Genomic DNA, 12,320 nt, shown 5'->3' with positions numbered 1-12,320 from the left:
CTAGACGTCATATTTGCAGAAATGATTGGTGTCTGTGCCAATAAATCGTTGCAGGATATTTATTACCTGCTGAGGATAGTTCAAGTACACAAATAGGTGATTGATTACGAAAGTTCTGTTTTACTTACCCATTTCTTAATTCTATTTCTCTTTCCCTTGTTTATTTTAACTTTACCTTTTTATTTATATTTTGTGCGTGGTCACATTATGAAGGAAGCAGCGCTGCCGACGGCCGTGACATCTCATAGGTATTCTCCCACAAAATCTTGTAGCCTCGTGTACATGGGATTTGGAATCTTAGAGCGTTGTGGAAGTTGTTTAACTATGAATATGTGAACTTTATAAAGTATGATCATCCAAATGTAGATATTGTTTCTTTCAATTATTATAGTAACGTGTTTAGGACTGTGTTTAATGTTGGTTTCATGCCTTCAGTTATTAATACCGTTCATTTATTGACAACAAATATAAAAGTGTTGTGAAAAACCTCAGCTGGATGAAACGCAACGTGAATTGGATGCGCATAATAAAGTTCTTGCAACACAATCTAGAGCCGCACTTGATAGCATCAGTATACTGTTCAGACGGTAATGATTTTATTGCGTATTTGCCTCTATCTATAACAAACATTGCCGACACCCACGCTGAGCACTAGTGTTGCTTATTATAAAAGAAGACTGTGGCCATACAACTTTCGTCTTTATAACGTAGAAAGACGTAAATCGACCATGACCTGTGGGACGACATAATGAGTTGCATTAACCGTGACCTCGATGCTAATCATGTCCACAAGCAGACAAAGATCATCCTTTTTTCTGAGAACTGTACTGTGATGTCAATAGCTAAGATATGCCCAAAGAAAGTTAATTAAACCGCAAAAATCGTGATAATCCAGCAAAATAACAAGCCGGCCCACTGTACTCATACCTTACATTTTATGCTATAGCTTAAGTATAACTTATAATAATGGTATAATGTTTGGATTTAAGGTATAGAGATAAATTTCCTTTAAAAAGGTGAAAACTAGATTAAAAACATTGGTGGGTTTAAACAATATTGACGTTTGAAAACCAGAAATGCGAATTTACCATATTAATATAATAGTATATATATATATATATATATATATATATATATATATATATATATTAGCTTGTTTATGTTTTTTTGGTGTTATGCATGACTTTTTTTTACGATTTATAATATTTATTCTTAAATGCTGTGATGTCGGTAATTGATAATGGCCAAAATAAGTATATTCATTATAATCAGGCAAAATAACAAGCAGGCACACTCTACTTAACCTTACATTTTATACTGTTGCTCAAGTATGACTTATAATGACGACGTAATTTTTGGATGTATGGTACACAGATAAATCTCCTGTAAACCTGCAAAGACTAGATTAAAATCGTAAGGTTGATTTCAAAGATATTGATGTTTCAAAACTTTAAATGAATTTTTCTCAGTTTGTAAAAATAAAACGGCACTTGCGCCCTTGCTCTACTGGGCACCTCAAAATTAGGACTGATGCTATACGTGAGGCATCGACACTTAATTAAACAGTTACAAACTACTTCCATAAGTATTATGTATAGGCTGTACAACCTTGTTAATTAACAGGACAGAGGGGTAATTTTAGAGTTGACAATAAGACACATCATACTAAAACCTCAGTTACAGGAAAATTAGGAAAACAATCTCAATGATAGACAACGCAAATTGAATGTCATTGTACGACAAAAGTGAGCGCTATATCGATGGTTATTTTTTATTTCATAATAATAAATTGCAGACCAAACGCAGTATTGCGGTCAATACGATCCATGCAATACTATAGTACTAATCACACTGCCCTAATCATACAATTAAAGAATTTAGTTGCTCTCTCTCTCTCTCTTTCTGAGAGAAAATGTCAGCTCTTCAGGTATCAGTTAAAGAGAGTCATTTCATAATTCTTTATTGCTGTTACCAAGTCAAATTGAGTTTTAAAACTCGGAAGTACTAAAATAATAATCTGTAGCCAGTTCAGTGATCATTAAATGTGAATCTAAAGCAAATTGTAGTTTTTTTTAATACTACCATTGCAATAGCTATTATTCTGTTAGAGTGTCCGTTTGCTATTTTCTTCCGTTGATGCAAGATTTCTGAATAATGTCATAGCATTAATGTAACATTAAGCAAAATTATTTACAGAATAAAGTTGGCAAATAATATAACCCTACTATTCACTATCAACAGCAAAATATCTCCCATACCGTCACACGCAAAAAAAAAAAAAACCAAAAAAATAAATAAATAAATAAAAAATGGGCTGGGTGCGGGGGCGGGGGCGGGGGCGGGGGGCCCATTCTCCGATTACCTCACACAATCTTTTTTCCCATTAGCGTCATCGACGGCAACCCTGTCACACACAGGAGCCATGATAAGGGTGTGGAATAATTTCTCCCTTACCTATTTTTTGAGTAAAGGTGGGCTTGCAAATTTGGATCAGTGAAAAGAAAAAAAAAAAAACTTTGTATTAAAAAACTATTGATTTGATATCGAACGATGTTTTAGCAACGAGAGGGTAATTGATAAAACTGTGATTGAGGAACAAGCGGTTAGTGAACGTAATTTATCTGCAAAAAAAAGAAAAAAAAAGCAAGGAATGATCAGACTTACAGCTCTTTTGGGGTGGGTACTAAATTCAACTTTGAAATAACGTGGTTTCACCAACGAAAATTACGAATAATACGCTATCTTTTATTAAAAATAATTGTTATTTTCTGTTTAACATGCGCATTAATAATTGTACAATTTCATATTCAAATAAATAAAACATGAATATCCTTTTCTAAAATTCCTGCATCTCTAATTCAATGCGAAATCCCTCGCAGACCTTTTGAGGCTCATCCATAGATAGGCCTTTCCTACGAACAACAGTGTAGTTTGTAGGCTTACTCCCCGAGTAAGCGAAAAGAATATATTTCTACCCTCGTCTGTAATTTTTCAACATAATTGAAAGAAATAGTACTGCGGATTTTTGAAGGTTTTCACTATTTTTTTAGAACTGTAGGCCTAAACTTCCATGTAAAACAAACGCACGCATAATGAGAGAAGAGAGAGAGAGAGAGAGAGAAAGAGTGAGAATCACATTAATAGTCACATTGGAAAAATTCACAATATTTCTTGGGGGTTATTACCTATATATGATATTACAGTCTTTTATGCTTATACGGTAGGTAATCCCCAACGGGTTTGTACTAAAAAGAAGCAAAGGTGGATACATATCTAGGGAATATCAATGAGACTTTTTTTTTCCTGTGACGTGACTGTTATCGATCTACCTGTGGCTGTTTCCGCTGGATAGTGGGGCTTTAGACAAGGTAGAGAATGTGTGGATGAAAAGTCATTCGTGTGCAGTACGTGACGTATTTTATGCCGATTTCTAATGAGCAAACAAACAATCCTGATTAAGAACAAACAAAATGTCCTGATTAAGAAACAAGGAAGTTCAACTGACAAAATACAGCAGACCTCGTCGTTCTCAAAAACCGCCCATTAGGCCCCGTCCACACGGTCGAGATTTGGTCGACGAACTTTGTCAGATGTGACGTCAGCAGCGGAGAAACAGCGAGAAAAGTCAGAACCTTGCTGCGGTTTCTCCGCTTCTGACGTCACATCGAACAAAGTTCGTCGAGCAAAGCTCGGCCGTGTGGACAGGGCCTAACTCTGCATTTGTGTTTTTCGGAATTAATACCCGGGTGGGAAGCTGTTGAAATAAAGTGTACTAAAATTCGGTTTAAGACGAACACTTCAGTTATCGAAATAAAGTAAATCAGTTAAAAAGTGGATAACACACAATCAGTTACAGTCTCTCCCCCATAAGCCCCCCCCCCCCCCTCCCAACCCCCCGAAAGCAGCTCCCACCCCCTCCCTGTATGGATCTTTAACTTCCAGATTTCGACGTGAATAACCCTGCCAAAATATACATTTCCATGGCTCTGTACTCGAGAAACAAAGGACAAAGAACAGTAGAGCGTCTCACCACCGCAAACGAAGGTTTGAAAAACATTAAGTATTGCGTATAACCTCAACAAAGGATTACTGTCGTTGCCAATTACAATGGCGATAGCGTAAGGATTTGGATTTTTTATTGGTTTGTCCACCTGTAACACAAGTAAGCCAACTTTTGACACTTCGATAATAGTTTAAAATCAATTAAATTTGACGTTGTTAAACAAGAAAGTCACCTATTTTACCACTACCGATAACTTCTGGCGTTCGCTTATGTAAAGGCCTGTCCACACGACCGGACTGATCGGCGGACCTCCTCTCTAACGGGCACACTTGACGGGCAAACCGTCAAATTGCCCGATGGGTCTTGTATCAAAATCACCATGAGTGGTGCCCGATCGCTTGACCTTCGACCCTGGCAGACGTACGTTAACCGTATACATTTCTTTTTACTTAGCCATTCTTTGCACCATATTCTCTTCTTCATCACACACAAAGCAATTGCCATGCTGCATAATATCTTCCTTTGCGGTAAGCACAATGTTTTATCGTACCGCACTGAACAAATTACTGGCATCGTCGAGCACACACACCTCTCCATCGCCTCATGCGTGTGGACAATATTCACGGGGAAGCCCGCCCAGAATTTGCCCGTCACCGCGGAGCACGCTGATCAGGCCTGCTCGTGTGGACAGGCCTTAAGGCGTCATGAAATGATCTAACTCGAACAGAAATCATAGCAAGATGCACAGAGTCATTTGTCAAAAGAAATTGATATGCTAATACTGCACGTATATCTACATGTCATCAGCAGTTAAATGTATTTTCTAGCATTTTCTAACTCGCCAACATGGATTAAATAGAAAAAAAGCTTGCCATACAAATATCACTAACCAGTAAAGAAGAATGCAGTCCATATTTTAAGGCCAACACATTCCGTTGCAGTTACATTGTGGAAACCGGCCCTGCCGGAGTTTATTGCCTTCCCAACATGAAGTTCAGCGCGATTAGAAAACTATGAACATCACGCCTCCGTTTGAATCCTAACAGCCTTATATATTGATTTCCCATGCCATCCACGTCCCCTTTAGTTTACCAGATTGCTCTGCTAAACCTTCCTTGAACAATTCATGAAAATATTGAATTCATACTAAAGTTGTCCTATTTGTTTCTATTGACACCCAGTTACGTATGGTAGTTATTTGGTCAGCTTATTGAATATTTTGTCTGAATCAACTACTTTGGAGGCCAAATTACAGGTGAATTTCCATTCTGTTAATACTACAAATTTCAAAAACTTATTAAAGTATTAGAGAAATTCAGCAATATACACATTCTTCCCCGAGTGAATAAAGTTCTGAATGAGAAGTTAATTAATTATTTACCATCAAGACCCTGAGAACTGGGCCATTTTCTTCATTTTAAGCGTCACCAATTCACCACAACTTTGTACTAGTTAACACCTTAACTTGGTCATTCAAAACTGTAGTCTTCCTACACAAAAATGATCCTGCGTAAGTTATACAGTGCAATGTTACTAGGTTTTTACCTCTAGGTCATTACCTTTAGGGATTCAAACTAGGATTTTGGCAAAATGACCTACGAAAGCCTTTTGTAGCTTTTTCAACTTGTGCTCATTGCTCAACTTAGTTGTTACTCCCCCAGGCAGCTCAGGATTAAAACCTGATAGACTTTCTCAAGCAATGGCTTTAAATCATGCCAATTAACTACACATTTCTATTCTAGCAATCTAAAATTTAGCTCCAACCCCTAAAGAAATTTAAACAGGATTAGCCGGTACTTAAAAATGCTATGGGCAGCAGTCAATAATGGGGAACAACTCCGATAACCCATGATCCGGAATGGCTTGATTGGTCTATCACCAACAAGACTTTGGTCTTCCAGGCAATGTTAAGCGCTTTCCCATAGAACCATGGGAGGGATTCCAGGATTGCATTTAATTCTAATGGCTAACTTTAATTTTTTTTTACTCAAATTTAAGAGAACAGAGTCTTTTTAACCACTTAAGACTTCACAGTTGAAAGCAAAGCAAAAAACAGTATCAAGGAATGCGCAGGTCTAGTGTTTTACAAATTCAATTTAGATTATTTTCTCCCTTTCATTTACCTCTTTATACTGCATTGCCTTAGAAAAAATTTCTTATATTTCAAAGCCTTATTGACACCTGAATGACCAGAGGTAACTGATTTTTGGCCTCAATAGTTTATTCAAGTTTGCATTGTTGGTGTTTGGTTAAAACTACCAAATTAATCTAAATTTAATATTTACACATTAGCAATAACCTCACATTAGCTAGTATTTCGACATTATTAACTTTCCAATAAATTGAAGACATTAGTTATACTTCGTTATCTCAAATTTATATTCATAGAAAGTTAAATCGATGGACGATTGTCTTTTGCATTGAGAGTTATATATTCTTGTGATAAAGAAAACATTCCAATAAACTATCACTTAATCTAGTAGGATTGTTGTTGGATCAAAAGGAAAGTCACTCAAATTTAGCGTAGACAAATCTTTATAAGCCTTTATTAATTAACAAACCCGGTCAGTTTCTCTAGGTATAAAACTTATGGGTAGCTTTAACTACCACCATTATTAATGGACTTTCAGGGTCCACTACTGACGATAACTACCACCACTCCATATTAATGGACTTACTGCGTCCACTACTGACGATAAATACTAGCTAATCCGTTCAATATCTTTGGTTATATCAATCAACTGTTGTCTGTCATGCTGCTCTGAACGCTGTTTGATGTTAAGACTATTCTTGCTCTTCATCCCAGCAAAACCTGTAATTAAAAGTCACAGGTCAAACATTCTTAATATTTATCAATGCTGTCTTCAAAGCCTAATAGAATAGGAATATCCTAACCTTTAAGAAAAAACTTTAATTACTTTACTTTATAAAACAAGATTAAGTAATCCTATCAATTATATTAACTATAAAAAATCTTAACACGCAGTCAAAGCTTCGAAATTAAATTTAAAGCTTAATATAAGATATAAAGATTTAATTGAAAATATTCTAAGGGGGAGGATTAGCTTGCAAGGTGTTAGTACAGGTTTTTTGAGTACACAAAAATAGGAACATCTTATCTGAAATAGGAACATCTGAAAAGTTATAGTTACGGATATAGTCCGGCCGAAGTGAAAGTTTGCAGAATTATTACTTTGACCAAAATGAAGTTGAAACCTTCCATTTATAGATCCTGGAACCTGAAAAGAAGACACTTGGATGTCTTATATGTCACAACTTAAAAATATCACTATTAATTCGTATTATCCAATTTTTACCTAAAAAAAAATACAAACAGTAATTCAATGGCCAGCTGCCTATAAAGAAAAAATTCTCTAGCCACTAGATCCAGTTTTGCCACCCAAAGAAAATTCAACTAATTCAATAATGGTCAAGTGGTACCAAAGCTAAAAACAAGTAGGAATTCAAAATAGCAATTCCTATCCAATTAATACTTAAAAAAGCTCCCAATTCAATATCCAACTACAAAACAAATTAGTTCACTAACAATTCAATATCATCCAGCTGCTAAGAAAAATATCCTAGAAACTATATAAACTACTACAAAGAAAAATAATTAGAAATTCAATATCCATTTACCACCAAGAATACGTTATCACCCAACTGCCACCGTGAGAATTTCACTAGCAATTCAATATCATCCACCTGCTATCAAGCCAAACAATAACAGGCAATATATCTCCACTTGCTACTAATGAAAATATCACTTATCAAATGAAACATCACCACTACCAAGAAAAATATCACTATACAAATATTAGCCACCTGCTACCAAGTAAAATGTTCAATAGTAATTAAAAGTTCACCTAGCTGCTGGTAAGTACAATATCAATGGCAATTAATAAGCCACCTGCTATTAAGATGAATATTACTAGTACTTCAATATTACACGATAGCTTTTTATAATATCACTAGCAATTCATTATCATCCAGCAGTTAATTATAACATCACTGGCAATTCAATATCCAGCTGTTAACTAAACCATCACTAGGTAAGTCTGTCATCATCAGTTGCGACCAAAATATTATATCTTATAACCAAACCTCATCCAGCTTAGCTGTTAAACACTAGCAACTCAATACTTCAAAAAATGAAACGTCCTCCAGGTGCTAGTAAATATTAAAACCAGACATTCAATATCTTCCAGCTGCTATTGAATACTAATAACTCAATATTACAGGTAATTAAATATCAACCAGCTGCTAATAAAGTTTCAATATTAGCAACCATCATCCAAAAAGTCCCTAAAAAAAAAAAAAAAAAAAAAAAAAAAAAAAAAAAAAAAAAAAGATAATTCAATATAACCCAGTTGTCACCCGAACTCTACCATTTACGAACCTTATCAACGACGCCGCCAGTGTCCCCGTCGATAAGCGACATCGAAATAGGAAAACAACGTCCAACACCCGCAGAAATTTTACTGCCTCACCAGAAAACAAAACTTACAAATTAGCCAATTCTCGCACTGTCTTCTTAACGAAATAATTTTCCTCAGGAACAAGGAGGAAAGGACCGAAAATATTCTCTGGCCTTTCTGTCGTTTGTTCAAACGACCGGTAGATGGCAATGATGACGACAATGCATTTTTAATTTTTTTAAATAAGAGAAGTTTACCATAGACGGATGATGAATTATCACAAAAGATACCAAAATCACAAATAGGAAGAGGATATTACACACACACACACACACACACACACACACACACACATATATATATATATATATAATATATATATATATATATATATATATATATTATACATATCATATATATATATATATATATATATATATATATATATATATATATTATATATATATCATTGAATAGAATGGCTTTTCACTGTTAACCAGCTTTTTTTAAATTGCTTTATATTTTCTAATTATTTTCTTTACTTCATTGTTCAGGTTACTAATGGACACATAATGGGGTTCTTCCTTCCATTACTCCAGTATTTTTACAAAAACGCGACAGCTGTTCGTCAACCTATACGTATTGACGTTATCAAGCGTACTGATACAAATATGAGCCTACATGCGTTTTGTGACGTCATGAGGACGGAAAAGGTAGTGCAAGAAGAAAGAGCAAACAAAGTGGAGTGAATTCTGTAATACTACTACCACAGAGACCCCCCCCAATGTTTGCTGTGCAACAAGTGGAAAGAGAAATAGAAAAGCATTCGAAAATAGTCAGTGCAAGGCATAGCAAAAAGCTTATGATAATAAACGGTGGACAGTGAGAAACGAAGAGAAAAAAGCCGGGTATATTAACCTATCAGGAATAGAGTTTGAATGAAACCACCAAAAAGCAGTTTACGCAATCTAGGCCTGAACAGCCAGTACATACGAAAACCACACCCTGAATCCAAGAGGAATTAATACAGAAGTATTAATCGATAAACTACTGCGACTGAAAGAAGAACGCAAAATCGAACTTAAACAAGAGTGCATCGCTGAATTACTGGGTGAGGCCAATAGAACACGTGGTAATTACTATAGTCGCATAGTCAGCCCACAGCTAAAGAAAGCGGCAAAAGAACTGAGTGAAAACGAAACCATAATAACAAGGTCTTTGGACCTTGCATAATAATACGCAAAGGAGATAAAAACCGCAGTGTAACGTCATAATGAATAGAGGTGATACGACACCAAAATGGATAATGTTACTAAGTGATAATAATAAAAGTTTCAGCCACTTAAAAAAGACCCAACAAATTACCTCAAAAGAAAATGATGAGACTAACAGAAAAAGCGAACAAAGAACAGAGAACAGTAATGCTTTCCAAAAATCATCGGAGACTTTGCACCCGGATACTGCTCCGGCACAGTCAAGATTCACAAACAGGGAAACCCACTACGGCCCATTATATCCCAAATTACATCCCCCATGTATAAAGTGGCTAAGAAATTGAACGAAATTATAACGCCGTACATTCCTTCAACGTTCTCACTATAATCATCGACGGAATTCACCGACCTACTGCAAGATACCGCACCCGACGAAGACATAGCATCCCTGGAGGTCGAAAGTTTATTTACTAACGTACCAGTGGGATGAAACAATACAAAACATCATGGAACAAGATATACCGCTCTGAGAAACACCATTACCGATACCCGAAAAAATCTTAAAAGAGATGCTGGAAGCATGTACAAAGGAAGCCCCATTCCTCTCACATAGGGGCGAAATATATCGGCAAAAGGACGGCGTAGCAATGGGTTTCCCCCTTGGGGTTCTTTTTGCAAACGCATACATGGCACACACAGAAGAGGTCACTTCTGAAGAACACCCAAAACCCAGAATCTATGGGAGATATATTGATGATATCTTTATCACAACAAAGGGCGAAAATGACATAGAAGAATTAGTAAATAAACTCCCAAGCAAATTCTACATTAAATTTTACGGTAGAAAAAGTGATGAGAAGATGCTCCCTTTCTTGACGTACTTGTGACCCAAAAGAACAAACAAATACAATACCACCGTATACACTAAAAAGACAGATGCTGGGAGATGCTTAAATGCTATAGGAGAATGCCTTGATGCATATAAACGATCTGTGGTAAATGCATACATAAAACGCGCCATAACACACTGTTCGACGTGGAAAGCGACTAACGAAGAAATCAACAGAGTTCAACAGCTGCTCACAAATAACGGCTACCCAGATGACATGATCCAGCAAGTTGTCAAAAAGAGATTAGAAGCTTTCCATAACCCTACCCCGTGGGACACACACAAGACAAAGACAAAAAATATAGTGATATACCATCAGATATCAATACAACAAACACCACGAAGACGAAAGGAAAGCCCTCCTTGGTATACTGCGAAGAGGAACCACCCCCCTAGCGCCATATAACAAAATAACAGCAAGAATTTACTGCAAACCAAACCTTACCGCCTCATTGGTAATGAAAAATAGTACGGCACCATCGACGGAGAAAGAAGTTGAATCTGATATAGTATACAAGGTTTTTGTCTGTGCTGACGAGCAATGTCAAGTCCCCCCAAAAATGCTATTGGACACACAACCACTACACTCAAACGTCGCATGCAGGCCCACAGAAACCAAGGAGCCATTCATCAGCACTTGTGGATACATAATAAAAAACCATCCTTACAAGACCGATCCTTGCCCTTGTGTAGGAGGCAGCCCTTCAACAGCGTGGAACAAAACCACCACACGCGGACAGGAGCGCAATACTGACATTCAGTGAATTAAACATATATGTAATTAATATATATTTATGTATAATGTGTATATAATAACTTACTTTCAACTTTGTATAATTTCTGTTGTTAACATATTTATTTATTTGTCTTATTTTATGTTTCACTATAGTCTTTTGTAAATACTTAAAACTAGGTATCTGGCAATTGTACTACCTTTCGTCCTCATGACGTCACAAAACGCATGTAGGCTCATATTGTATTATGGACGGGCTGCTCTGTGATCAAGAGCCCGTGCTGACACAAGGTCAGCTTAATCAAAACAACAAAAAAAACATATTTGTATCAGTACGCTTTGATAACGTCAATACGTATAGGTTGACGAAACAGCTGTCGCGTGTAAAAATACTAGAGTAAATGGAAGAACCCCATTATGTGTCCATTAGTAACCTGAACAATGAAGTAAAGAAAATAATTAGAAAATATGAAGCAATTTCAAAAAAGCTGGTTAACAGTGAAAAAGCCATTTCTATTCAATGAATGTTTGATCCGTGAAAAATTGTGCTTTAGAAGTATATATATATATATATATATATATATATATATATATATATATATATATATATATATACATAAATATATATATATATATATATATATATAATATATATATATATATATAGTCATGTCACATTTCCGTGATTCATATACATATATCGAGCTACAATGTCCTTTAATATCTAATTCGCTCTACCTCGGAATTAATATATTTTTATATATGCTTAACCGAAGGGGAATTTTTTTTTCTCGATAATAGACTTGCCTGGACCAGGGCGCGAACCCATGGTTCCTTTCAAATCCAGGAACGTCAGTGGTGTAGTAGGTAAAAGCTTCACTGACATGGTTCCTGGATTTGAAAGGATCAATGGGTTCGTGCCCTGGCCCAGCAAGTCTATTATCGAGAAAAAATTCCCCCTTCGGTTAAGCATATATGAAAATATATTAATTCCGAGGTAGAGCGAAATAAGATATTAAAGGACATTGTAGCTCGATATAATATATATATATATATATATATA

General features: G+C 35.9%; 1 long non-coding RNA gene across 1 annotated transcript; it reads right to left on the bottom strand.

Moving 5' to 3' along the window:
* Positions 1 to 6,518: 6,518 nt before the first annotated feature.
* LOC135212651 (uncharacterized) lies at positions 6,519 to 7,223 on the bottom strand. The gene is made up of 2 exons (XR_010313958.1): positions 7,156 to 7,223; positions 6,519 to 6,815 (listed from the first exon to the last, which is right to left on the bottom strand). It is a non-coding gene; the product is annotated as an uncharacterized LOC135212651 (long non-coding RNA).
* Between the last annotated feature and the right edge of the window lie 5,097 nt (positions 7,224 to 12,320).

This window comes from Macrobrachium nipponense, chromosome 19 (assembly GCF_015104395.2).
Source record: "Macrobrachium nipponense isolate FS-2020 chromosome 19, ASM1510439v2, whole genome shotgun sequence".
Classification (NCBI taxonomy): domain Eukaryota; kingdom Metazoa; phylum Arthropoda; class Malacostraca; order Decapoda; family Palaemonidae; genus Macrobrachium; species Macrobrachium nipponense.
Note: the sequence above shows the minus strand (reverse complement) of the source record. Positions and strands in the feature narration are given on the sequence as shown.